The sequence below is a fragment of the Chamaea fasciata genome, unplaced genomic scaffold (assembly GCF_029207755.1).
Source record: "Chamaea fasciata isolate MVZ Bird 193981 ecotype frontalis unplaced genomic scaffold, bChaFas1.0.hap1 SCAF_6, whole genome shotgun sequence".
Classification (NCBI taxonomy): Eukaryota; Metazoa; Chordata; class Aves; order Passeriformes; family Sylviidae; genus Chamaea; species Chamaea fasciata.
Window position 1 is genome coordinate 58,786,622 of NW_027094091.1, and position 25,345 is coordinate 58,811,966.

Sequence of the window (25,345 nt, forward strand, 5' to 3'; positions counted from 1 at the left end):
AAGAAAGAATACTCAAGAAAGTAAGGTGAAAATTATTTTTCACTCAGCGGTATTAAGTCTTATGTGTGGCAGTCTGCTGATCAGTGGTTTGTCATCTCAAAATGATCATTTTTGAAATGAACAACATTTTTATGTGTTTGAAACTTGAGTCACGAATATGAGACATCTTCAGAGATCTGGCCCATGCTGGTCACTTGCATAGAAGGATTTTAGTTTGTATTATCAGCTCAGAATCACGCTGATATGCACAGCTGGAGGATATGAGACTGCCTCAAACAATGTCTTCATAACATTTGGGAAAGTTCATGTGAATTGCTGAAATACTCTGTAACTCTCTCTGTTACTTCATGTGTCTATCCTTTCCTGAATTCATACATGTAAGCCCAGACTTGCAAAAGCCACTTACTGTAGTGCTGGATCTTTGCCCAGAAAGTAATTTTTGGAGAATGGTTCTTGAGGTTTTTATGCAGATCATATGCTTACTGCACCTCTATGTCCACTCTTTTCTCGTGTATTTTCCTCAGACAGCTGGTGTTAACATCCAGACTTCATTAAATAACTAGTCACATCTCAATTGCACAAGAAGCATAATTTCACCTTCATATTAAATTATGGAGGGTGACTTTACTAGGCATTGTCTTGGCTTTAGACCATATGAACTAAAATGTAGATAAGCTTCCAGCATGTACCTTACATGACTGACAGGGTTTCCAAGTAGGTGAAGGGATTGATAAAGTGACAGGCTTTATCCACTCTGGTTCTGGGAGGAGTAACATCAAGACTCCAATCCCTAGCTCATAACCAAAAGCAAAACCCAGTACATAGCCAGCTAATAAAAACCCCAACTAAATTAGACAGGACTACTCAGTGGTGACACAGAACTTATTAACTAAATGACCCAAGAATTATAAACCCATCAAATGAGGTACTAAATAGGGGTATTTCTGAGCATCTGCATGTATTTTAGCTCTCCCACCAGATAACAGTGGTGCCTGATGATCCTAAAATATACAAGGCTGTGGAGAGCCAGGTCTTCTATTTGCAATAGCAGTTGCTTGAATTGCATGCTTGGCTTCATGAGAAAAATATTTAACAGTTGAGTAACTCATACCTCCCTGCTGGAAACCTGCAATACATGTCAGGGCACTGACTTGCAGCCTTTAAAACCTGCATTCTTTGATTAAAAAAATGATAATCAGCCTCTAGAATTCAGACTCAGTGGGTAAACCTGCTAAATGGAATGCCTGGAAGAATGGTTTAGTTGTAGTTGTAATGTAGTTGGCTACATTGATCTAACATGTACCGCATCTGACTTTTTAAAACAAGATTTGTTTATAAAAACATGCTGATAATTGGAAAAGTAATGAAAATGTTTGGTGGAGAGAACTGCTCTATATATGCACACCTGAAAGAGCCCTGAATTTGGCATTTTCACACAGGCAGGAGCTTTAAATTGCCGTTTAATCATATGAAACTGCTAACTCCAAGGAGTACAAAATACCGTAGGAGGTTGGGTAGGGAAAGGAAAAGAATTTAGGTCTGAACAGAGAACATCACCATGTCTATGTCCCTCTAGGTGGTGTGGCTGTCCTACAGCCACAAGTCAGTGACAAAATACAATGTGCCAGCCTTGCTGTCCTAAAAAGAAAAGAAATCTAGGACGGTAGTGTATGGAATTGCCAGAGGTGTGGGATAAAACGGACTAGATAAGATGGGAATAATCAGGTAGGAAAATGTTTAATGATAACTGATCCCATTTTGCTATCCATTGATGGCAACAGGGGTAATGGATCAGGATATCCCTTTTTTAAATATGCTTTGTTTAGTGCTGTGTTTCGGGAACACAGGAATTAAAATGGCAAGGACAGGCTTCAATTATATACTGGGTTATTCTGTTGGGGTATTTTTTATCACTTTTGTTGTTTAATTGATGGTGGATCCTTCCCAAGAGATAGCTGGATCAAAAATAGCCAGACACCCTGATCTAGCAAAAAATATAGCAAATGTTTGTGGCATTTGCGTTTTCGTAATTCATTAAATGTAAAATTTGTTAGAATTATTTGGTAGCAGGACAGAGAGTAGTCATTGAGGAGATGGAAAGGGGAAAGCAATATCTTCCTTTTTTGAACCTGTACATTGAAGTTTAAAGCAAAGTATTACTGTATTCATCCTTAGCGTTTGTGGTTACTGATTAAGTAGATTTATTTCTCTGAACCTTTTTTAGTCCTGTCTAAGTTTGGAACGTTTTAAAATACATGTAGAGTTCTTGAAATATATGGCAGTCATGAACTGTCTGAGATTTTACATGTCTAATTCACAGGGTATTTTTTCTGACTTTCCAGACTACAGTAACCTTCCAAGCCGACTAAAAGTAAAGCTCTGCATCAAATGCTAAATCAGAAAGGAAGAATATGAAGTACAGATGAAACTGAAGTAGTTGTTTTCAAATTTGTTTCAAATTTGTTTTCAATGTTTTCCTTTTGGTAATTACTATTGAAAACTGACAGAGAAATTAGCATAAGCCGGTCACAGTCATACATTTAGACTATTTCCAAGTAGAACCCTTAGATTCTCAGTGCCATTAAATTGCAAAATCTCAGAATCACGATTCTGGCTTTTGTTTGTTTGATGTGCAGATTAACCTCCCCTTAACATCACTGCAGCCTTAGGAAACCAGGCAAGTTTTAGTATCAGGCCCTGAGGGCAAGTAAACGGGTCCCACTGAGGTTTAGATTGGTGTCTTCAACTGGAAGCAAAAGCTGTTGTTGTGCTTGTCATCATGGCTTGTCCTTATGCCTCCATTTTGTTTTACTGTCCTATTTTTATCTTCTGTATGCATCCCAAGTGAATAATTTGGGATGTATGTTTGAGTTCAAGCAGTGTTTCATCCCCTTATTAATTTATGTCTGCATCAATTGTAATTAGCTGGTCATCAAAATTCTACTCAGCCATACATTGATTATGTATATGCATATCTTCAGATTTTATTTGTAAAGTGATAATTTCTGGATTGAGAACATACTGACACTTATGAGTAATCACTGGGATGCAGCTCAGCACTCCATCTGTATTCAGCAAAATACTTAAGCGTATGCTTAATTTTAACTTTAGCTCAGGTAAGCATGAGATTGCCTCCATCCAAATTCAGCATAGCATTTTAAGTATGTGCCTAACTTTAAACATATCCTTAAGTCCTACTAAAGCTAAAATCAAACACATCCTGAAGTGTCTTCATGAATATGGATAACTACTGAATGAGGTTTGATGAAATGAACTCTGTTGGCCATTAAATAGCAAGAAATGCCTGGCCATGACTCCATTAATGTCCTACAGGCAGGGAAGATATAACAGAAAAATAAAACATTCTATTTGTGTGCTGAAATTCTAGAAGCTAAACTGTGTATTGTTGAAGATAAAGTATTTTGCAGACTGTGGGAGGTCTTTCTGAACCTCAAAAGAACTGTATCCATAGGAAGCCAAGGCTTCATTCCCAGTGTTTAAGTTCAGAATGCTCAATAGAATTTTTTTGTCCTTTAAACAAGACATTTTGAATAATGTATCTAAATTTTTCCAAAATTACAGATGATAATGACAGTGCAGCCAATCCCAGAAACTTGCAAAAGAGAATGCATATACAGGTGTTAAGGATGTTACAGCTTACAGAATGTTTTCAGTGATTTTCTTTTATTTTCGCTGCTGATGTGTTTGATTCACATCCCCTTTCTTCACTTCAGTCCATTTTCACTTTTGCTGCTTCAACCTCTAACAGTCTTTCTTCACTATTTGTGTGAAAAGCTCCTTGCATTTTTATTTCAGATCCTCTCCTATTGCAGTTCATGAAGTCTTTCAGCAGTAGGCTGTTAATCCTTTGCAGATTAATATGATTTCGGTGATAATCCTTTCATTTGTTGAATTTTAAGACATATAATCATTAAAGAAAGTGCTAGACAGATTTTCCATTAAAGCACTTCGAAGCAGGTGGTATTTCTTTAATGTATGTCGGTAGCACTTTATGTTGCTCATTTATGAAATCAAATTTGCAGATGAAGAGAGTAAGTCTAGAGTTAGTTATCGGTCTTTTCCCTTTGGTATTATAGCTCAAACCCAGTCAAGAAAAAAGAATTCAGGAGCTGGCAGAGAAAACAGGGGTAGAATATCTGTGTGAATGCTCTTTTCACAACTCCATTGCTACTTTTCACTGGAAGTAAGGGTCAGCTCAGGTTCTGTCCTCATACTGCAAAGCATTAAGTTAAATATATGTGGTAAAAAAGAGTGCAATTTAAATGTGAGTTTTGCCTTCAGGTAGGCCATAGGATGTAAACGGAATGTGGGAGTTAATCGAGCTCTGTGTACAAGGCTAATACATATCTTCATTGAATTTAAGCTTATGACTGAAATACTCTTCCACAGATGGAACTGAAGTTTATAAATATCTCTCAATAATGACACACCTAAGTCTTGTATCATTAGAGGTTTTGATTTTCTGTTGGTTCCTAGCTCACTGTCCGTGACTGTCCTTGTCAACCAAACTATTTATTCTATTTTTTCTTCTTTTTCCTGTGGTTTTCCCATTCTTTTGTGCACACTGATTAAACAATAGACAGGAAGAGTAGGCACAGGTATAAAAATACAGTTATACTGAGTACTCTTGTAAGCCCCATTTTAATTAAGCTCTCAGAAGCAATGCTTCAAAGCCAGTAGACAAACAGCAGAAATGCTAGAGGTCTGAAAAACATTCAAAGTTCATTAAAAACTCAGTTTGAACAAATAGATAGAAGGTGTAGCCTGCCACAGTAGAATGAATTTTTGTTTTTATATACTGAAAAAATTCAGAGGTGCTTTAGCAGGAGGGAAAGGAAGCAGACACCACAATGCTTTAAGAAAATCAGATTCTGAACTTGGCAAACCTTTAGCTGATTTTGTCACATATTTGCAGCTTTAAAATGATTTGGCCTTTGCAACAGCCAAAATAAGTGTCCTTTAATCACTTCCAACCTATTAACAGATGGGCAAACAGCTTTTATAAATGGGGCATACAAAATACTCCAATATCAGCCAAAACTAATTAGTAGCATTATCTGAACTGAAATTTGTAAGTGATGGAATATACATCAATGCAGATAAATTGATAGAAATTCCTTTTCAAACATCATTCTTGTTATTTGTTCCGCTTGAGAATATTCTAAACACTTATTAAATAAAACCCACTTTTTTCATATTTAGGTTCTTCCATTAAAACAACACATTTTCCTGTAAAAGTTCTCATTAGAGATAATGTAACTGAAAGAAATTACACTAGGCAAAAGGTAGTTTAGAATACATTTTTAGTGGCATATAATAGAAACAGTAGTGTAACTTGAATACAACCTTAAAATTAATTAATCTTAAAGAACAGCACAAAATACTAATATCACACATTATTTATACAGCAGTGCCAGAGCATATTAAATATATCTTTGCACTGCACTATTAATCAGAATATGTAAATTGCATGAAATTAAATTGTGATATTATAAAAAAAAATTGCCCCATGTATAATTCAGTAGGAAGAGCCATTCAATGCATTCCCATCAGATCTGCAGCATGAATTTGATTTTACAAAGACATCTGTAGTGCAGACAGCTGCTGTACCTAAGTGAGGATTTGATTGTACACTTGATCTTTCAAACAGCCACTTGTCCATATCTTTCACATAATTTTTTTTTATCATGGATATACAAAAAATTGTAGTGGTAACTTAATCAGAACTGTTCTGAAACACATTTTCATTAAATAAAAGAAATAATTAAATGTGCTGATTTTCAGAAGACTTTCTCTCCTTCTGTCCAAGTACCCTCCCTTTCTCAAGTGATTTATCTCTTCCTCAACTTACATATTGATTTGACGATTTTGTTTGAAGAGTCAAACTTCAAGTAGAATCTGAAATAAATCTAAAAAATAATGTTATGACAACATTTCAAACTTTTCTCCTTTCAAGACAGCACAATGGGTCCTGCCCTCCCAACACAGATAATTGCCTTGGATAAACTTTTTCTCAAAATTTGACAAAAAACAATCTGTAGAAATGCTGTGTGTACTCTATATATCCATGCAGATAATCAGTCCCCTTCTTGTCCATCTAATATGATGTTGTTTCTTGGTCTTTGAAGACAGTGGGTTTGATCAGCCCATAGTTGTAGCCCATGAATATCCCCACACTCGGCACATCCTGCTGTCTTAGAGCAGATATGCATCACCTGGACCTCACTGAGCTTGTCTGGACAGAACTGTGGTGATGGGTATCCACTCAGGGTGTTCCCTGTGCAACCTAGGAAACTGCAATCTCCTCAAAACCCTACAGACAAATTAAAATGTTGTTCTTCTCTGATAGACTCTCTGGGGAAAATGGTGAATGCACACTCTCTGCAGATATGGAGATGCATGAAGCTGGTGGAGGATTCAGCTCCTTGTCCAGTGAGAAAGGTTAGAGGGTCTTTCAGATTATGAGTGAATGGTGCAATTGTGGTCCCTTACAGTCAGGTTATATGGAATACCTGGAAGATTTTTTGGCCAGTAGAGACATCAAGATTGATGGAACAGATTTTTCTTTGTGGCATAGAGGGGAGTGATGAATAAGTGCAAATGCTATTTTTTAATTTCAAGAAGATAGTCTGATGAGAAATCCTGCAGGCTTTTGATTACATGGAGAAAGTACTACAGAATGCCAGAAAATGATCAGTTGCAGATGAAATTCATAATCTAAATAATTTTCTTTTAAAAAACCTTAATATATTATAAAACCAAAAACAAACAAACAAACCAACCAAGAGACAATATTTTGAGAAATACCCAGATCTTCATTTCTCAAGAATTTTGTCCTACTAGCACCTACTGAATGAAGACCAGGCATAAACCCCCATTTTCCTCTTAATTCAAAGCTATTTCAAGCAGATTGGTTTAGTCTTGGCACAATCTGGTTGTGTTAAGTAAAATTACAACTGACTTTATGCACGCAGCTACTCATGACCTTTAGTATAAATTGACTATTTCTATTCAGATTGTATCTTCAGGACAAAAAGAAAACCTAAATTTCATTGGTGGAAAATCCTCAGCTATGGTTTGGTTTACATTTCTGACAGGTACACTGCTTGAAATGCAAAATCTAACATTTTTTGTTATTTATCATATATATTGTGATCATTTTCTTCAGCTGGGGCATAGTCAGGTAATCACATAGGAGGACTGTAGAGATGAAATTTCAAAGAGCTCCTTTCTACTCATTCTGTATCAAGATAAAATTGAGAGCTTTCAGAGTTTTAAAATTACTTTTAGTAATTTTACTGTAGCAAACACACGTATATTCCAGGATATTGAAAATCCTCACTTTTCTGGTATTTCTGTTATCTTGTTTTGACAGGAAAATCTCCAATACAGCATTTCCTGCTGTGTTCTTATGAAAAGGATTGGTTTCAATACATTTCTCTTGTCTCCTAAAATCTTTCTCCTTTTTTTTTTTTTTTTTGAGTGTATGTGTGAAATTTCCTGGCAAGTTTAATGAATACACATTAATAAAATCCATGAAAGTTGGCATTCATATGGAAAAGACACTTAAAGCTTTCAGTGTTTTCAGCTATATAACTTGTATTACCAGTTCAATTGTAAGAGCTGGAAGGTAAAATATTTCTTTAGTCTTACTCAAATCGCAATGTATTTGCACACAAAAATAAGACTTTTCATATTTTGTAAAAAAAACCCAAAAAAACCAAAAAAACAAACCCAAACAAAACCCAAACTGTACAGTCGAATAAGAATTCAAAATGTTAACAATTTTGAAAATAACTGATACCTTAGAGTTTGCAAAGCCATGGGCATTGTACAGATCCACCCAGCTGCAGCAGAACACTTGGCAAGAAGATTTGGATGCTAATTCTGTAATTGTAGATGGTAAATGACCAAGAATTCCTTTTCAATCTTTGCAAGCTATTCATGTAAATAAGGGGATTCTACATGATTCTGTAATTATTTTAGGTGCACATTACAGTTTGCCTTCTAGAATTTTTTTATCCTTAGTCCACCAAACTGATTAATCTGCTGTCCTTCAACTTCTAGTGACAAACACCTTGACCTTCAAACTCACAAGAAAAATGTAGTTCACTTGGAAGTCTTTGCAGATTCTTGAGATAATAGAAAGCACCCTAGCAATGGAGAAGTACTAAAAGCTCTTGTTTGTTACTCAAAAATGCATCAGAAGGTGGGTTGAACACAGCACATTCGAGACAGTAAAGGTTAAGGTTTTATTTTGGTTGTTTAATTCATTCAGCACTTACATTTTAGTATTGTCAGAATTCTTGATTACTCTCATTTTGCTGTTAAAAAAACCCCATGCTCAGCCAGCCTGACTCTCATGGTTGTTCTGCACGTTCAGGGTTAGGGAAAATTCAGTGAGACCGAGTGCAGTGCTGGTGCCCATTCCCATCCTTTCATCTCCAGAAGGCTCTGTATCAGTTTTTAGAGGAGAATGTCACATGTGACATTTTATCCCTCTGCCTCCAGAGAGTCTTGGTGTGCCTGAATATTGTACTGTTAATGCTGGGGTTTGCAGCTTTTCAGGTAGAGAAACAGCCTGTAACTAACAGAATGCTCATTGCACTCTCCTTCTCCCACTTTCTTTTACATCTCAATTGCTAAAAAAAAACCCAAACATGTATTCAATAGAATAGAAATACATATATATATAAGTAGAGACATGGGCTGCTTCTCCTGATACATAAGCAGAGAAGTGTTAAAAGAAGGGAAAATAGTTGACTGTTACCAAACCTGCCTGTTCTTTAGCTCCAAGTGCTCTGCTCACTCCCATCTGCACTCTTCTGAATATTTTTATTTGCGTGGTCCTTATCACTTCAAGGATTATGTGATGATACTAAGGGAAATAGAAAAGTTTAGACTGCAAAGTTAGATCTAAACTTCCTTTTTGTATCTTCCACTTCCCTTCAAATTCTTCTTCCAGAATAAGAGGTGGCCATCTCATCACAGAATGTGAGCAAGATTAGTCGAGTGTACACTAGAAAATACCTTCTCTCGTGGGAAAAAAAGTGAGAGATAGAGAATTGGAATCAGTTATGCATCCAAACACAATACTGCAAGTTGGACTTAGGGAACCATTTTTTCACACCTAAGAGTTAGAAAGGTACTGATTTTTTAAGTCTTCTTTAAAAAGACATTTCAGAGAAATAGAAATGTGCCACCCATTAAATAAGATGTTGCAGCCCAATGTATTGTCTTTTTTTTTTCTTTTTTTTTTTTTCTGTCTTTTCTTTATGGTCTTCAAATATTGGAGTACAAACTCTGCCTTAGAAGGCAGATGCTGTTTTTCTGAAATGTTAAAGTGGCATTAATTTTCTCTGCTTTGAAGACAGAAAGAAACATATTATAGATGCCCATGCACAACATGGGATGTAATAGGATCTAGTGACATTAACCCTTACAGGAAGTCTGGTGGTTCTGTTAATCAATAGTACACCAGCTAGACTCATAACCTCTGCCTCTCGGGGAGAAAGATCTGCAGAATCTCACCAAATCTGCAAACATCTATGAGTTAGAAGTAGATTACCTGAAATGTTTTGTGAACATGAAGGTATAGGAGACTGTGAAGCTTTTTTTTTTTTTTAAATTTTGTACTTTTCCTGAGTAGTACAAAATAAATCATACAACACCTATCTCTGAGTTAGTCTCCTTGACTATGTAATCTCCTTGAGCTATATAATTTAATATATTAAATTATATATTTATGATATATAATATTATTATAATAATATATAAATTATTATATTATATTCTCAAGAAAATGATTGACAGTTAGCCTACTACCATGAGTTCTGGTTTGTTTGTTTGTTAGTTTTTTTAAGTAGCTGTGGCAAGGCATCTGTGGACATTTCCATTACAGTAATACTGGGGCAAATTTCTTCCACTCAGAGTTTTCCTTTCGCCTTTACCCTAGGGGGAGTGGTTTCATATCTGATTTAGGATGAGTGTATCTGCCAAGTAAAAAAAGAGCATTAACCACTATAATTTCTGACTTACCTCAACCTCTTTCTACCAGTTCTGCTGACCATCACCTTTTCATATATGAGAGATTCTAATATGGGAAAGAGATGTGTTTCAGCACAGCTGTTCTTTTCATCGGCAAGGATGGTGCATGACTTTCCCTTCAGTGCAAGAATAAGTCAGGAGCAAAGTACCCCATCACGTAACCTCTGCACAGGTCTATGTTTTCATACAAAGCATTTCAAGCATGCTAACTTGGTTTTGAAGAAGTATTTCTAAAAAATGAGAAAATATTTCTGAAAAAACATTTTTAAAAAAAACTCCTCTGGTACCTACTATGTTATTGTAAAGGTATATCTGACAAAAGCTTTTCCTTTTCAGTTTGGGAAATCATGTTTTCCTAGGGAGAATTTGACAAAAAAGATGGACAGAAATGATCTGTCAGAAGTTTTGAGATACTGTGGATACTTAATATTTCCTAGTGGAATTCAAGACGTCCTCCAGCTGGACTGTTCAGGTAAGTGGTTTCTTGTAAATGCTTTACAATGGTACAAAGTTTCACCTGCAGATGCTGCAGGCTTTGGGGTTTTGCTTATTTTTTTTCCTTTTCCTTGCATGGATAAGAAACTACTATTCTTAGAAGTATAGTCAGGACAGACCTTACCTGATGTTGATCTTTTTCAAAATTGAGCATTTTATTGTTATACTTGAAATAAAGTACACATTTTCAGAATTCTGCTGTGTCTAAGAATGCTGGAATATAATCCCATACTATTTTAAAACATCCTTAAGAGGGTGCAGAGGTCTTGTGGCAGGCCTGCACTTGCAGATGTCTGCCGGTGAACATTAACCACTTTGTACACCCAGGGGTGTTTGTGGTGTTTGCCTTCCAAAACCCTTAAACTCCGGAGTGCAGGGGACTTCTAGAAGCATTCAGAGATGAAAATGTTCTTAGCTGTTCGTAAATAAAACAGGATGTGGGAGATGCCACTGGCAGCTTCTCCTGTAGCCCGCTTTATTAGCCCCCTTTTGGGTTCCAGTGACATATGTCGGTGTTGTGAACCAAAGCCACGCTAAACATGAGTTGTCCTAACTTTGGCAGTCACATTTGGGGGATTCTTGTGGACAGTGTTCTTCTTTGGAGGTTATGGTTGATTTTATGTATTAGCAGCTCCAAAGAATGCTTTTAAAGTCCAACTTTATTTGATGAGAGAAACTCACATGTAATTGATGCTTTTGACTTGTAAATGACCTACATGTGGTTTCTCTTGATGATAATTTTTTGCATGCTTTATCCCAGAGAGCTTTCTTTCCAAGCTGCATCTTTGAGAAAGCGGTCTCTTTGAGTGCCTGACCACACATGGGACTTCCTTTCCAGCGTTGGCTCCTCATAAATACCATCAATTTCTCAAGGAAAATCATCTGTCACGTGTCATTTAGGTCACATTCCTAAGACAGTGTGAATAAGACCAGGTATTTTTAGTCGTTTGCTCGGTCCCCATCACTATGGTAACTGGAGATTTTGTGACAGATTTTTGTCTTATATCCTAGATTTGGGAGACTATTGCTACTTTTCACTGTGTTCACAGGCACACCAGGAAAGGTTCATGCTTCCCTAGTCATTATTTAATTTATTTAGAGTCTCTTAAGTGTGAAGTGCTATCAAGACTTGTTCGGCCATTTGAGGCAGTGTAGGCTTCTAATGCATTTTGATTTTAAAACTCTTCTAAATTGTGAACATGTAAATGATGAATAATTGCTAAAACATGGAGATGTGCCTGAGTCTAAAGGGCACCCATAAAGTGGTTTTTAACATGGAAGCGTTTTGAATAAATTCCACTTATCTGCAAAGTGCCTCTCTTCCTCAATTTTGCAATATAAATGTCATTATTTCTGAAGACAAGTTATGAGCAGAGTGAAACCTTGCTAAATTACTTGGGAGAGACACTGCAACTGGTTGGATGTTTGGATTCCCAGAATACTGATTTGATGTAACCATATTCTGATGCAAAAGCATTACACAGCATCAGTCTGCCTATTCAGGAGTGGAAATATAAGAGAGAAGAGAAGGTTTATGTGTCTAGGCAGAATAGTGGACAGATCTACTGATAGTTACTGAACATTTTCAGGTTAACATTGCATCCTGCATGGCTGTGGACTGATCCATGGAAGATTAAAACAAGAAAGGACAGCATGTGACTATTTAGTCTGAGCACAGGTCAAAAAAAAAGAATTCAGGCCTCTTAAAAATTTTCCCATCTTGTTTTACTCTTCCTGGTTTTGCTGCTGTTCTTTCTTTCTTTCTTTCTTTCATTCTTTCTTTCATTCTTTCTTTCTTTCTTTCTTTCTTTTTTTTTTTTTAATTGAAGCCAGAAAATAATGAAAAAGTAGTGCCCAGATGTCCTGTTGATTCTCCATTTCATTTTCAGTCATGAATGAATACTGTCTTTGGCTAATAATAATTTAAATGGGAAAAGCGTGAAGATTTTTAATTTTACATCTTCTTCTGTGAGTTTTATTACATCCGTGTCATTCATAACTAAAATAGGATCTGCTTATTTTTTGTAAAGTTTAGACACTGAAGGTAGTAAAAGCACCAGAATAAAACCATAATGTTTTTAGCAAAATGCTGGTGTTCATCATTAAGGAACAAAGATCTTGCTGTCAAAATAGGAAAGAAGACTATATGTTAGAAAATACTGTGAAATGTGCATGAGAAAAAATAGGTGGGATTAAAAAAAATTATATATATATATATATATATATATACACATATATATATATATACATGATGCTGTACTCAACACACTGTTTTGAGACTCAGTGTTTGTACAAGCAGAGCTGGTACAATAATTTGCCCAAGCCAGACTTTAATAATGGCACTGTCAGGAACTGAAGAGGAAGGAGAATGATACTTGGAGTGTACTCAGGAGTCCTGAAAAGAGGCTTATACAGACAAACAGATCTGCAATTTCCTTATGAAATCTGCTTTTCAGCTTCTGGAAAAGCAAGGGAGCTTCCTTTAGGTCAGATGAATGTAGCCGCAGATGGTTCTCTAGATGTATCTATACATACCCTGCTCCCCACAGTGTACGGGGAAATCAGTGACTGTACTACTACCTAACACATGGCTGGCTGAGGAGTTAGGAACTGCCCAGAAATAATTGAATGCATTTCCATCAGTGGTGAGGTTTAGTTGCTGGCTTTGTGAAAAAGCCAATTAAAATTAAGGTCCTAGTGCAGTGATTTTGAGATTTCATACACAAGTAATGGTGCTATTTCATCGTATTTCCAGCCAATTTGTGCTGTTACACCTTTCTGATGTTGAAAAGCAGAATGCCATGCACTATGCAGTCTGGAGAAAGCCTCAGTGCAGTGCTGCTGTACTTTGTTTGAATGTAACAGGAAAAATAGAGGTAATGAACCAATCAATTTTGGCCAAATTCTTTGAAGCATCCATTGACATCATAGCTAATTGTGATGAAAAATATTTCTTTAAAGGTTTCTTTGGAAAGCAGTATTGTAGCCTATGTTTAAACATACCATTTTTTCCCCCTCTGATTGATTCAAAGTGCTGCATTTTCTGTTCAGGTAAACCTTTACACTGAGTTCAGAGGAACCATGCATGCCTGGAGGTTAGGTATTGGGAGTGCTAGTTATTTTGCTTCTATATTTGCTGAAGAGTCCAGCCATAATATCTTGGTATTTACTGAATTCTGCAGCCACTGAAATTGCTGCTATTAATGGTGGTTGGGGCTGGATTGGGGAAATAGTTGTAGCTGTTTATATGTTGTGAAGGCAAACTGTTCACAGTTGCAGAATCCTAATAATTGGATTGTTTTCAAATAACGCGTAAACACAGTAAGGATTTTCTCTGCAATTGGCCCTTCGGAGTTGCCTCTACTAAAATCCATATCTTTTCATCTTTGTGTTTGTGATCTTGATAACTAACCCTGTATTTACACAAAATATCTTGTGTTTAGGCTAAGAATATGCAATATTGCATAGAATTTGAATAATTGCCTTTAAACCATCTCAATTTATATTGGTCTTGCTTCATTGTAGGTTTTTCTGTATTTGCAGGGAGGCAGTAAACCATCTCTTCATTTAAGCACAGAAGTGCCCAGATTTTTCATTTTTTTAAATTTACTCACATATTAGTGGGAGGCAAAGTTTTTATGGGAGCTTTTAGGTTGCAGACTGGTCTGGCCTGAACTGAAACAACAAATGAGAGTGCAAAACAGTAGTCTCTAAGAGACATCTCAAAGCAATGTATCCTCATTAGAGTCAATGCCAATTCCCTCTCAAGCGGCAGACAAGCAGGAGAGATGCAGGAGGTCCCCGGGATTTGGTTCTTTGCATGAAGCTGACAGAGGATGTTAGAGCAGTCCCTCGTCACAACCTGTGGTTCAGGGCTTGGCTCATGCTGAACCTTCATCACCTTTCAGTCCCACTGGGCAATTCCATGGTAACTGGTGCCTGTTGCTGGGAATTTTGGAAAGCTCTCATGGTTTTGGAGGTTAAGCTCAGAAATAGCACTGGCTGACTGCAGCCCTCACCAATGCACCCTGCGGTTATTTTCTCTCTCAGTTCTTCCTCTACTGTGGTTTACATGTGTAACTATGCATAAATTGTTAAATAAACAACACCTAACAGCAATTTCTGCTGCAGTCATGCCAGCAAAGCCTTATTTACAGAGCAGGACCCTTCTGTGTTGAGTACCCTGCACATTCTGAAGAAAAATATGCTTCCTGCATCACTGGTGGAAAATTGCCTCCTCAAACTGTTTATTTTTCATTAAACAAAATCTTAAAGGACAAGAAGCAGAAAGCTGTGCATACTGTAGTAGGAACAAAGGTGTAATAGCTCTCATGCAACTGGCAGAACACAATACTCAGGAGTTTCTTCCATTGTACTGTTGTTTAATAATGTTCTCCACACCTATGCAGTAATGAGCCCTGAGGGAGATGAAGGTTATCCTTATGACCATTTAAGCCAAATATAACATCAAGAAATTTAAATTCCACTGTGTAAGAACTCTGCAAGAGAGCTAGTGATAATGAATAGATGCATTAATAAAATGTCTTAATAGAGCTATTGTAAAGCTTTGCATTTCCTTCATAATGGTTTCTGGATCAAGGCTAATTGCAAATCTATCTAATGATTCCTTCAGGTCTTTAAGACTGTGGGTCATTCACTGTCAACGGCAGCAAAAGGAAATAAAATACACAGAGCATACCCTTCTCCTTGACTGCAGATCCTCTCCCAAAAGAATAACAGATTAATCTGGGTTTAAAAGGTTAAAGAACTCCCACAACATCTGGAATGTTTGTCAACAAGCATGCAAGGGTCCCTGCTGGATGCAAAAGCTATCTAATCAATGTCTGTTTTAACCTTCCACATACATACAAAGAAAAGCCTGTGTTTTTCTTTCTGTTGTTTCCTTTTTAAAGCAAGATAGAATTCCTGCCTAAGAACCTAATTTGCTTGAGTATTTTGCTCTTTGCTTTTGATCACTATGCTCCTCCTGGGGGGTGGCAAATAGAAAATGCAATTTGGGTTACTCACACAGGCCAGAGTACCCTAGTCCAGCCACCAACTCTGCTTTAAACATGCCTAAAATGTTATTTCTTTTTGACAGCAATAATATTTCAAAGCATCATTATGGCCTTATTAATAATATTCTAAACTATCGCATGGCTTTATTAAGATGTTTTGATAATAAGTTGAGAACTAAACAAAACAAATATCCTACTTAGTTGATGAAGACAGTTTTTTCAGGTCTGTTCATATTTTGTATCACATTTAGAATTAATCCAAAGATCTATGTAAAAACAATCACCTGTAAAGTAAACTTCCTCCTTAGAATTCTGTTGCTAAAATGCCTATAGAAGAGTTGACAACAATTGAACCAACAGTGTGCTGGCACTGCTGCCTGTCATCCAGGCTGATGTTGTCTTTTTTTTTTTTCATTCTCCTCTGCTGTCTCTTCCTGCCATACCTAACCTATAAAATCTTGGACTGGCTTTTTGTTCCAACTGTGTTAGAATCTGGCACCCAGGGTCTTGTTCTGTGCCTAGGGTTCCTGAGCACTATCCTTTCACTTATAGATTGCACAAATAATGGTGTAGTGTCAAGTCTGCTCTAAAGAAAGGTGGGGAACGTTTAAATTTAAAGGATGGATCTTCTCTACACCTATACATGGGGTACATATCCTTATATTTGACATATTTTCTGTGCCAACTGCGTCTCCCTACCCCCAAATACAAGAAGGATGACTCCTGTCACAGAGAATCCAGTGGCAGGCTGAGAGTGGGAAGCACAGCAGGTTTCCAGTACTTTTCCATCGGCTTATGGCCGGTAGTGGAAACAGAGCAGTTTGCTTCTGGGACCATCTGACTGAATATCAGGGAGAAAGGACTTCCCTTGGACCAGCATTTTTCATTACAAGAGATTATCTCAAGTCTGTGGGGTGTAACCCCCTTATTGAAGCTTAGGATGGTTTCTTTTCCTCCTCTTTCCGTTTACACCATTTAGGGCCACTGCAATAGGGTGGCTTGATCAAATTTCCTGTGTCGTCCTTTAGCCATTTGGCCTTTCCCATACCCAGAAGAATATTTCTCGTTGCAACTTTTCAGCATCTGAAGGAAGTCTACAAGAAAGATGGGGACAAACTTTGTACCGGGCCTATTGTGACAGGACAAGGAGTAATGGTTTTAAACTGAAAGAGGGTTAATTTATATTAAATAGAAGGAAGAAGCTTTTTTTACAGTGAAGGTGGTAAAAGACTGGAATGGGCTGCCCAGAGAGGTGGTGGATACCCCATCCCTGGAAACATCCAAGATCAACTTGGATAGGACACTGCATGACTTGATCCAGTTGAAGATGTCCCTGCTCATTGCTAGGGTGCTGGACTAGATGACCTTTAAAGGTCCCTTCAAATCCAAACCATTCCACCGGTCTATGGTTCTATGATTTACCATGCCACATCCTTTTCCACCTGGCAGTTTGTGCTTTCATTGATGTCACTACAGGGAATTTGTATTTTTATTTAAGCATTAGTGTCTCGGTTTGCTAATATATTTCAGGCAATAGTAAGTGCAATTCATTTCCTTGATATGATAATGCACACATCTTAACAGCTTTTTAAAGGAATAAGTAAATTAACATATGTGCCACACTGAAATGGTTAACAAATAACTATAATGCTGCTTTGTGTATTTTGCATTTGCATTCCCCTTGTGTCTTAATGGAGCTAGCTTTTAAAACTTGCTTTCATGTAGATTTTGACTTTAGTCCCTTTATTGGAGGAACTGCTCTTTAGGGCTCACCAGAGCTGATAGAACAAGTTCATCACTTCACATACTTGAATAGCAGCATATCAGTTAAAACACCTCAGAATGACACTTGCTCTTTTTGCAGTTGTGTTGTTGACTGCTTTTCTGATGATTGTTCTCTATAGCACAAATCTTTCCTACAGCCTAGACAGTTTTCCCCAGTTTTGAGCATTTGATTTTTTCTTTCCAAGTTTACTCCTTTGCACTTGTCTTTGAATTGAGTTTCCTCTAATTGACTTTGGGCCATTTTTCCAATTTATCAGGACAATTTTGAGTTCGACTGCTCTCTTGTAAAGTGCTTGTAAGTGCTTCCAGCATGGTGTCACCCACAAGCTCTATAAAGTGACTTCTCCACTCCATTATCTTTGTAGTCATTAATGAAAATGTTGAAAAGAACCAGACTTAGGACAGACCTCTCTGAGACCTCACTTTATATTTCACCTCAGTTTGGACAGGAAAGTATTTATCCATGCTTTAAGTAGGAAAGTATTTTTCCACGCTTTAAGTAGGATATTTTGATCCGTAGTAAGAAAAAATGAGTCAGCAGAAAATATGAGCCTAAAGGTTTGGTAGCTGTTGAGAGATTCACAAATTCCAGAGTACAAGAGCAGCATGTGGGAGAGAAATTAAATGCTCACAATTCCTTGCTACAAATACGTGTTTCAAGAAGGTTTATTCTTCAATAATACATGAAAAGATTTATCATTGCAGTATTTTTGGTCAGAAAGATATATATTAGGTTTCAAAAGTTTGAAGAACTTGCTGGCTGCAAAGAGACGGACCATACAAATTGATTCAACTACCTCGACTATAAAAATATGTATTTTCATATTTATATTTTATATTTCAGCATATGCACAGTACAATGCATCTACACAGGTATATGGATATGCATTTCTAGTACATATAGAATATAAAAGTTGAAAATTTGCATAATATATCTTGAAATTAAAAAAAAAATCAGGTGAAAGAAATCCCTTGTTAGCAGCAGGAAATGTGAATAACCACAAGTTCCCATACTCAAAGATGTCTTGACAAGGCAATAAATGTTAAGAGTCTAAACATTTTTCTTGATAACTATGAAGAGAGGATCATTCTAATATCCAGTTTATGTATTGCTCTATGGATTATTATAGAGTGTCATCTCTCTTTCAGCAATTTTTAGCCATACTTTGAAAGTACAGTGATATTTCTTACACTATGTTGTAGACAAGTATATATTGTTCTCATTTCTTAAATGGAGAAATAAAGAACATTTGAAGTTTTTTGTTTCTGCTTGTATACTGAATTGGTGCTATAAATGGTTCTTATGCCCATAATGAACAAATCGGTGCATTCTAAGGGGCAGTTGATTTTTTTAAATGTCTTTTACATGGGTGTTTGCATAAACACTCATGCTTAGTCCTATCCTCCAGAAACTTACCTAACACACATGTTCTCAACTTCTTGTTGCCTATTGAACCAGAAAAAAACGCTTTTTGAACATACAAAAAAAGGTCCTTGAATTCTTTCTTGCAATAGGGAATATGTGCAAGAGATTAATTAGATAAAAGGGTTTTTCAACAAAATCCAACTTGCTTTTTCTGAAGCAAAATATTTGCCAGAGAATTCACCTAAATTCTTGAATAGAATTCTAAAATCTTAACATTGTTTTGTTGGTTTTTTTTTTTCCCCATTAGGTTTTGATTATTTGACGCATTTTAGGCAAATTGCACCCTATCAGTAATAAAATATTCTAATTTTTTTATGGTTACAAAAGCTGGAGCACAGGGTCTTTGCTCCATTGAAATTACTTTGCTGATTATGCTATCGCACAGTTTTGGGTTTTTTTCAGTTGGAAGAAGTGGCAAAAACGCCCTTTCATGCTGTAAAATGGAAAACCTACTGATTGTAAAGTAATGCTTTTTAACTGTAAAATTTGTCTATACAACCTCATGTTTAAAATAACAGGACTGCTATATGCTGTCATCATGACAGTTTGTTTACTTTTCTTCTTACTTCAGCAAAGGGAGTCTTTGCTTTATGCTTTACCTAAGTTATTTGAGTAACAGCATTTTTTTATTTTAAATGTCCTGTCACATGTTCACTTAATCCATTGCTGCATTTGAAGTTCTCTGAAGTATATGGCATTAAAAAAATCAATCATTTGATTTACATAGTATGTTTCTTTTTTTTGTACAACAGCCCTCTATTAAGCTACTAATCCACCCTTCAAACATAAAGTAAAACAAAATCCCAACTTCTGTAGCAAATTTGTTTGCAAAATCTTCAGATCAACCATTTGGGATATCAACCACTGATTTTCATTTAAACCATTTCCTTTAAGCTCATGTCCAGTAGAATATTTTATAGGTTAAGATTCTGCCTCTTCCACACCTGATTTAATAATGATACAGCTACAAAAAAAAAAATCTAATTAGGGTGCCCTATATTTTTATGAATTCTATCATTTAAGCATTCTGTGTATCAACACTTATCAAGAGCTTTTTTTGCTCCTTTTGGATTATGATCTTTTTGCATTCTGTTGTAGTAATTCTGTATGAAATAGTATTACTTGATCTAGTGAATAATTATTTAATCTTCATCTCAATTATGTTTTCCATTCTATTCAGCAAAAGGATTGAATACTTGTCTTGTTATTAACTGTTATACCTACTTGATCAAAATAAACATGAAATATTGTCTTTGTAACTCTCCTAGACAATTACCAGTTCTTCTACCACTGTGGGATTTAGCCATCAGTGTTTGTGTTCTCCTAAAGAAAGCAGACTTGGCTGGCAGTTTTGAGGATGAGTAGCACCTAAGTTTTCTATTATTTGTTTTCCTGGGATTACAGTGGTCTCAGTTCTGCTATTCTATCTGAAACTGAGGCTTAGTGTATTATTGCTGATTTTTTATGTCACCCAGCAAGAAGGGGACATCTCTCATCATGACCATCATTGCTGGAGTTTTCACCTCTGGGTCATGGATTATCACTCTAATTTCTTTAAATTGTGCTGAAAGTTGTGTATCTGTGGTAATTTCTTTTTGAATCTGAAACAGAACCCCAAGCATTAGATGCCTTTGTGATGACCATCCAACTTCTTGAAACAAAGCCTCTAGAACAGATGTGGAGAATAAGATCCAAGACGTCTCTCTGCTGTAGCTCAAGACAGCATCTAATAAATCTCTGTGTGGTAGATGACTGAATACTGTAGTATACTCATTAAAAGTCTACATTTTCTTAAAGAAAGTCACCAACACTGTAGGGAAGAAACTGCCGTTAATATATTTTTGCCTCTTAAAAAGCTTTGGAAAATGAGTTTCTGCATTTGTATATCAATAAATGTGCCTTGTTAAATGAAAGAGAAAATTCTATTTCCTGTATCCTAGTTATCCTGGCTTCTTATCCAAGAACATGCAATAACGGCTGTAGCCCTTTAGTTAGAAAACATTCCAGAATAAATGATTAAGTCCCAAATAGATATTTCCTTTGAAATGTTGTTGTCTTCTAAATATACAGACAGGGCCTTGCTCGTAGTGTTTAAACCAGAGGCCAGTGACATCAACAGAAAAACTGATGTGAATTAAGCTCATCCTCCAAATAATTGTCTTAGTCATAGGATTAGAGACATGATAGCAACTTTGATTTAAGTGTTGTCATAATGCTGTCACACTGAGTTAAATTTTTGTGTGGAAGTAATTAAATAATGACTTAAGTCACTTATATCCCTGTTTTGAAACAGTTCATGATTGAACCTTTATAAAAATTAATTTGAAAATTTTATGCTAACAGAATGAATACAATTACTAGATCTGCTTTTGAGATTCGGTTTTTCCTGTAGTGGAAGGCTATTTGAATGGAACAGAAAGGGTCTAGGTAAAACCCTAATAATTTGAAAGTAAGTGTTTTATTAATATCTGGGAAAAAAAAAAAGACCATGCGCATTACACAGATTCACTTATGCTCCACTCTATCACATTCTGTAGAAAAAATTGCAGCTAACTCCCTGGGAAATTCTTGTATCTTATGAAGTTTTATCATTTTCATCCATATTTCCAGGTCAAAGAGAAAACTGGAAATCTAAAATGGGAAAGTGTTTTGGCAATATTCTGTTTTATTGATGATTTGAGTACTGCCTTTTCCAGAACTTCTGTAAAAGCAATGGGGAAAAAGAACAAAACAAAAAACCCCAGCACTATTACACTAGTTCTCCCTTTCCCTTGAAAATGGAGCATTTGAGCAATACATCAAGCACAGGAAATCTGCATCTACATTTGCTGTTTTTAAATATATTTTCAGTGATACCTTAACGTAATAGAACATAAAATGCATTGGCCACAGATATAATTACAGAAATGACAGGGAAAGGCTAAAATGTAGAAAATGGAGATAACTACCCAAAATTGTCTGAATATGAGTAGTAAGTAAGTAAATAGATTTTGTGGTACAAGATGTACAGAAGTTCATTTTGGAACAATATGAAATTCTTTTTTTCTTTCAAGTTCATCCCACATATAATTAAAACTTCCCAAGCACCACCACCTGCAGGAAATTTCATACAAATAGTGAAAAATTTGGCATGGAACTTATCTTCTGACAGTTTCAAGTGTAGAAATTTCTCTAAGTTTAGGGGATCACTCTTCATAACCTTGGTTCTGTCAAATACAAACATGCATTTATTTACAGTTTCTCTTCAGACTTCCCCATAGCCTACACAAATTTGCAGCTATAGAGTTGTCTCTTCCCTGGGAGAATACCAGTCGTGTTTGTCCGTGTATCTCGCTTAGGATGTGGTAGAGCAAGCACACAGAATTTTTATACTTTTTTTTCCTAGCTGCTGTAACTCCTCCTCCCCTTCAAATGAACATAAAGCTGAGGTAGATAACTGCTTAAAAGTTCACAAAAATAATGGAACATGGTGCTTTTTGGATAGGCTGAGATGGAATAAAATGTGTAGTGGCTGTTTCCCTGACTGAGCCTTTGCCTGTTGGCTTAGGAGAGGCAGCTCCTCTTTGTTTCCCATTTACCCCTTCTCCAAAATGTGATAACTCCTAGAAAGAATACATTTCAGCTTGCACAGTTTTCAAAATACTATACACTATGTTAACTATAAATATGTAGAAGTGGTTTAATTGCTGAAAGCTGTTCAATCTTTGAGGCTACCAAAATGCCCTTTGTAGAATATGGTGAGGTTTGAACAGTTTTACTGCACACTGAATACAAAGTCATATTTTAAGATGTATGTCAGGGCCAGCATTAGACCTTCCTGTCCCCAAAAACCGTGACAAAGTTCTCATTAACTGATAGTGGATGATTAGGGAATATTGAATTGGGAGACTCGGAGTCAACTCCCCTATGCCATCTCTATGTTCCCCATCATCCTGCTGTCCTCAGTTAATTTTACATGGGAGATGAGGTCAATTTATGTGAAGTAATAGCTGAAACTTTGAAATTCTGGTGTCTTTTGTTGGTTCATGACACAACCTGAGTGTTATTTAAACATCTATTTTTTCACATTTAATACCCAGTGATACTCTAGAGGCCTCTATAAAACAGCTAATGTTCCCTTTGGCATCGAAATCCACTTACCTTAACTGACTTCTGTTATACTTCAACCTGATTCTCAGAGTCACAATGGTAATATTCATTTTAATGTCCCAATAGACTCTTAGTATTCATCAAATATTTGATTTACATTTCTAATAAGGCTTATGGAATGCAGAGACATGAAACCCATACTCTGCCATGATTCTAACTACTGTCTCTTTCATTAACACTGTGAATTATTTCTCCAAAATAATTAAAATCTGTAATTGAATATACTAGAATAATTTTGGAAAATTAGTTTAATTATTCTAGTGCTTCTATTTGGAAAGATCACATAATTTATAATGAGAGAATAGGCAAATGTGAATTTACTCTCACAGAGTCCTTTTGTTTATACTTACCTTTAAAAAAAATATATGTTTGAAATGCCTGCTAAGCAACAGAGTTACAACGTAGATGCTTTGTACTCCAGAATTATAGTGGAAAAAAAATCAGTGTCAGTATTCCAACAATTAATAGGCGTATTTTCCCCTTCAAGAATTTGAGGTTCTTTTTTCTATATGCATCCTGCAACATAAAGTATTCTTTACCTGAGCTGACTCTTGCATATCAGCCTCCCAGTACCTGAAGGGAGCCTGTGAGAAAGATGGGAGTCTATTGGCAAGGGCGAGAAGTGACAGGACAAGGAGGAATGGCTTCAAACTAGGAGGGATTAGGTTTAGTTTGGATATTAGGAAGAAATTATTTGCTGGGTGGGTGGTGAGGCACTGCCACAGGTTGTCCAGTGTTGTGGATGCCCCATCCCTGGAAGTGTACAAAGCCAGGCTGGATGGGCCTCTGAGCTACCTGGTGTAGTGGGAGGTGTCCCTGCCTGTGGCAGGGGGGTTGGAATGATGAGGTCTTGAAAGTCCCTTCCAATCACCATTCTGTGATTCTGTGATTGAGGCACAGTAAAACTAATTACAAAAATGAATCACACATTCAAGATGAAGAATTATACACCAGAGATCACTACCCTTTATAGCCTATCTAAACAGAAACAAGAATGCAAGTGCAATAACTAGGGGATGAATTGGAACGTATCCACATTTCCCAAGTATACTGCTGTTGTACAGGCAACTGCCCCCTTGTTAGGGTTCATCAGTGGCTTCCTGGGCAAGAAATAAGAAGTCTGTGGTTCATCAGAGGTGTGAACACAAGGTCTGAAAACTGGCCTTAAACATCTGGACAGCATTTTCCAGCTGCTGCTGCAACATACTGAGTTGTGGGACTGAATGACGTTTTGACCATTATAAACATATTGAAGAAAACAGAAAAAAAAATGTGCTAAAAGAAGACTGGAACTAGAAAATTTGTAGGAAAGAGAAATGGATTGAAGGACCCCTGATTGCTCAAATTTTGCAGTGCCTCAGGAATCCCAGTAAGTTCTTTCCCAAGATGCCAGAATGTTTCTGGCCAGGGACCTGATCCCAGCAATGGTTATATATAAATCCTCTGATGGACAACTGGGCTGGTGTGGTTTGAGTAAGGACAGGACACCTCTCATTCATAACTAGTACTGATTGCTGGGGTTTTTTCAGAGTGGGTTAGAGCAGTAGTTTGGACTCGTAAAATTTTAAATGTCTCATGTTTGTTACTTTAGGCGCTGTTCTTGTTGTGTGAAGGAATTTAGTCTGTAGCACTGCAGGGTTAGCTCTTCAGCCAGGACAATACCACCATGTCAGCACACATGTGGAACCTGAACTAATTAGCCTTGCTTGGAGACATGGATAATTAGTCCAGACTTAACACGAATCTCATCATGTTTCTGGGAGCTGAGCTGGTAATGCTGCATGATGTATGTCAGCCTACTAATTCATTCAGAGGTCTCTGTGGGCTCTCTAAGCACACTGAGTCATCAGCTACGCCCTCAGATGGCTCTCTTTTTGGGAGACCTTATGGCACAGAAGCTCTTAGGCTTTCACCAGCTTTAACCTCAAGGGACTGACAAAGGTGTCCCACACATTTTCCTTATTCAAATTTTTTTCCTTACTCAGTCTGCCAAGTTTTCTGGTCTTTAGTTCGTGTCATAATTTAGAGGCTTGTTGCTCCTCCAGGCTCCCGAGATTTTTGTTCTTCTCTGTCTTGCTGGCTCTGGCAGCTGGATCTTCAATGTCAGAATCCTCTTTCCAGCCCTGACAGGGCCCCAGGCTCTGTGCAGGGTGCAGGGAACATTATTTATTACTATTCCCACCTCTCACACTTCGGAACAATGCTGAGGTCTGACTGCTGAACCACACAGCAGCTGCAGCAGCATCCTTCACCAACCCATGTGTAAAGAAAAGCAGGATCAGATCTTTCTGTCTAAAGGCAACTATTTCCTGCAGTTGTGATACATGAAGGAAGGGGCGGAATCGGTCTGATTCCACCTCATTTCAGTCTGTTTCAAATCAGTGGCTGATATTTTGTCACCTAG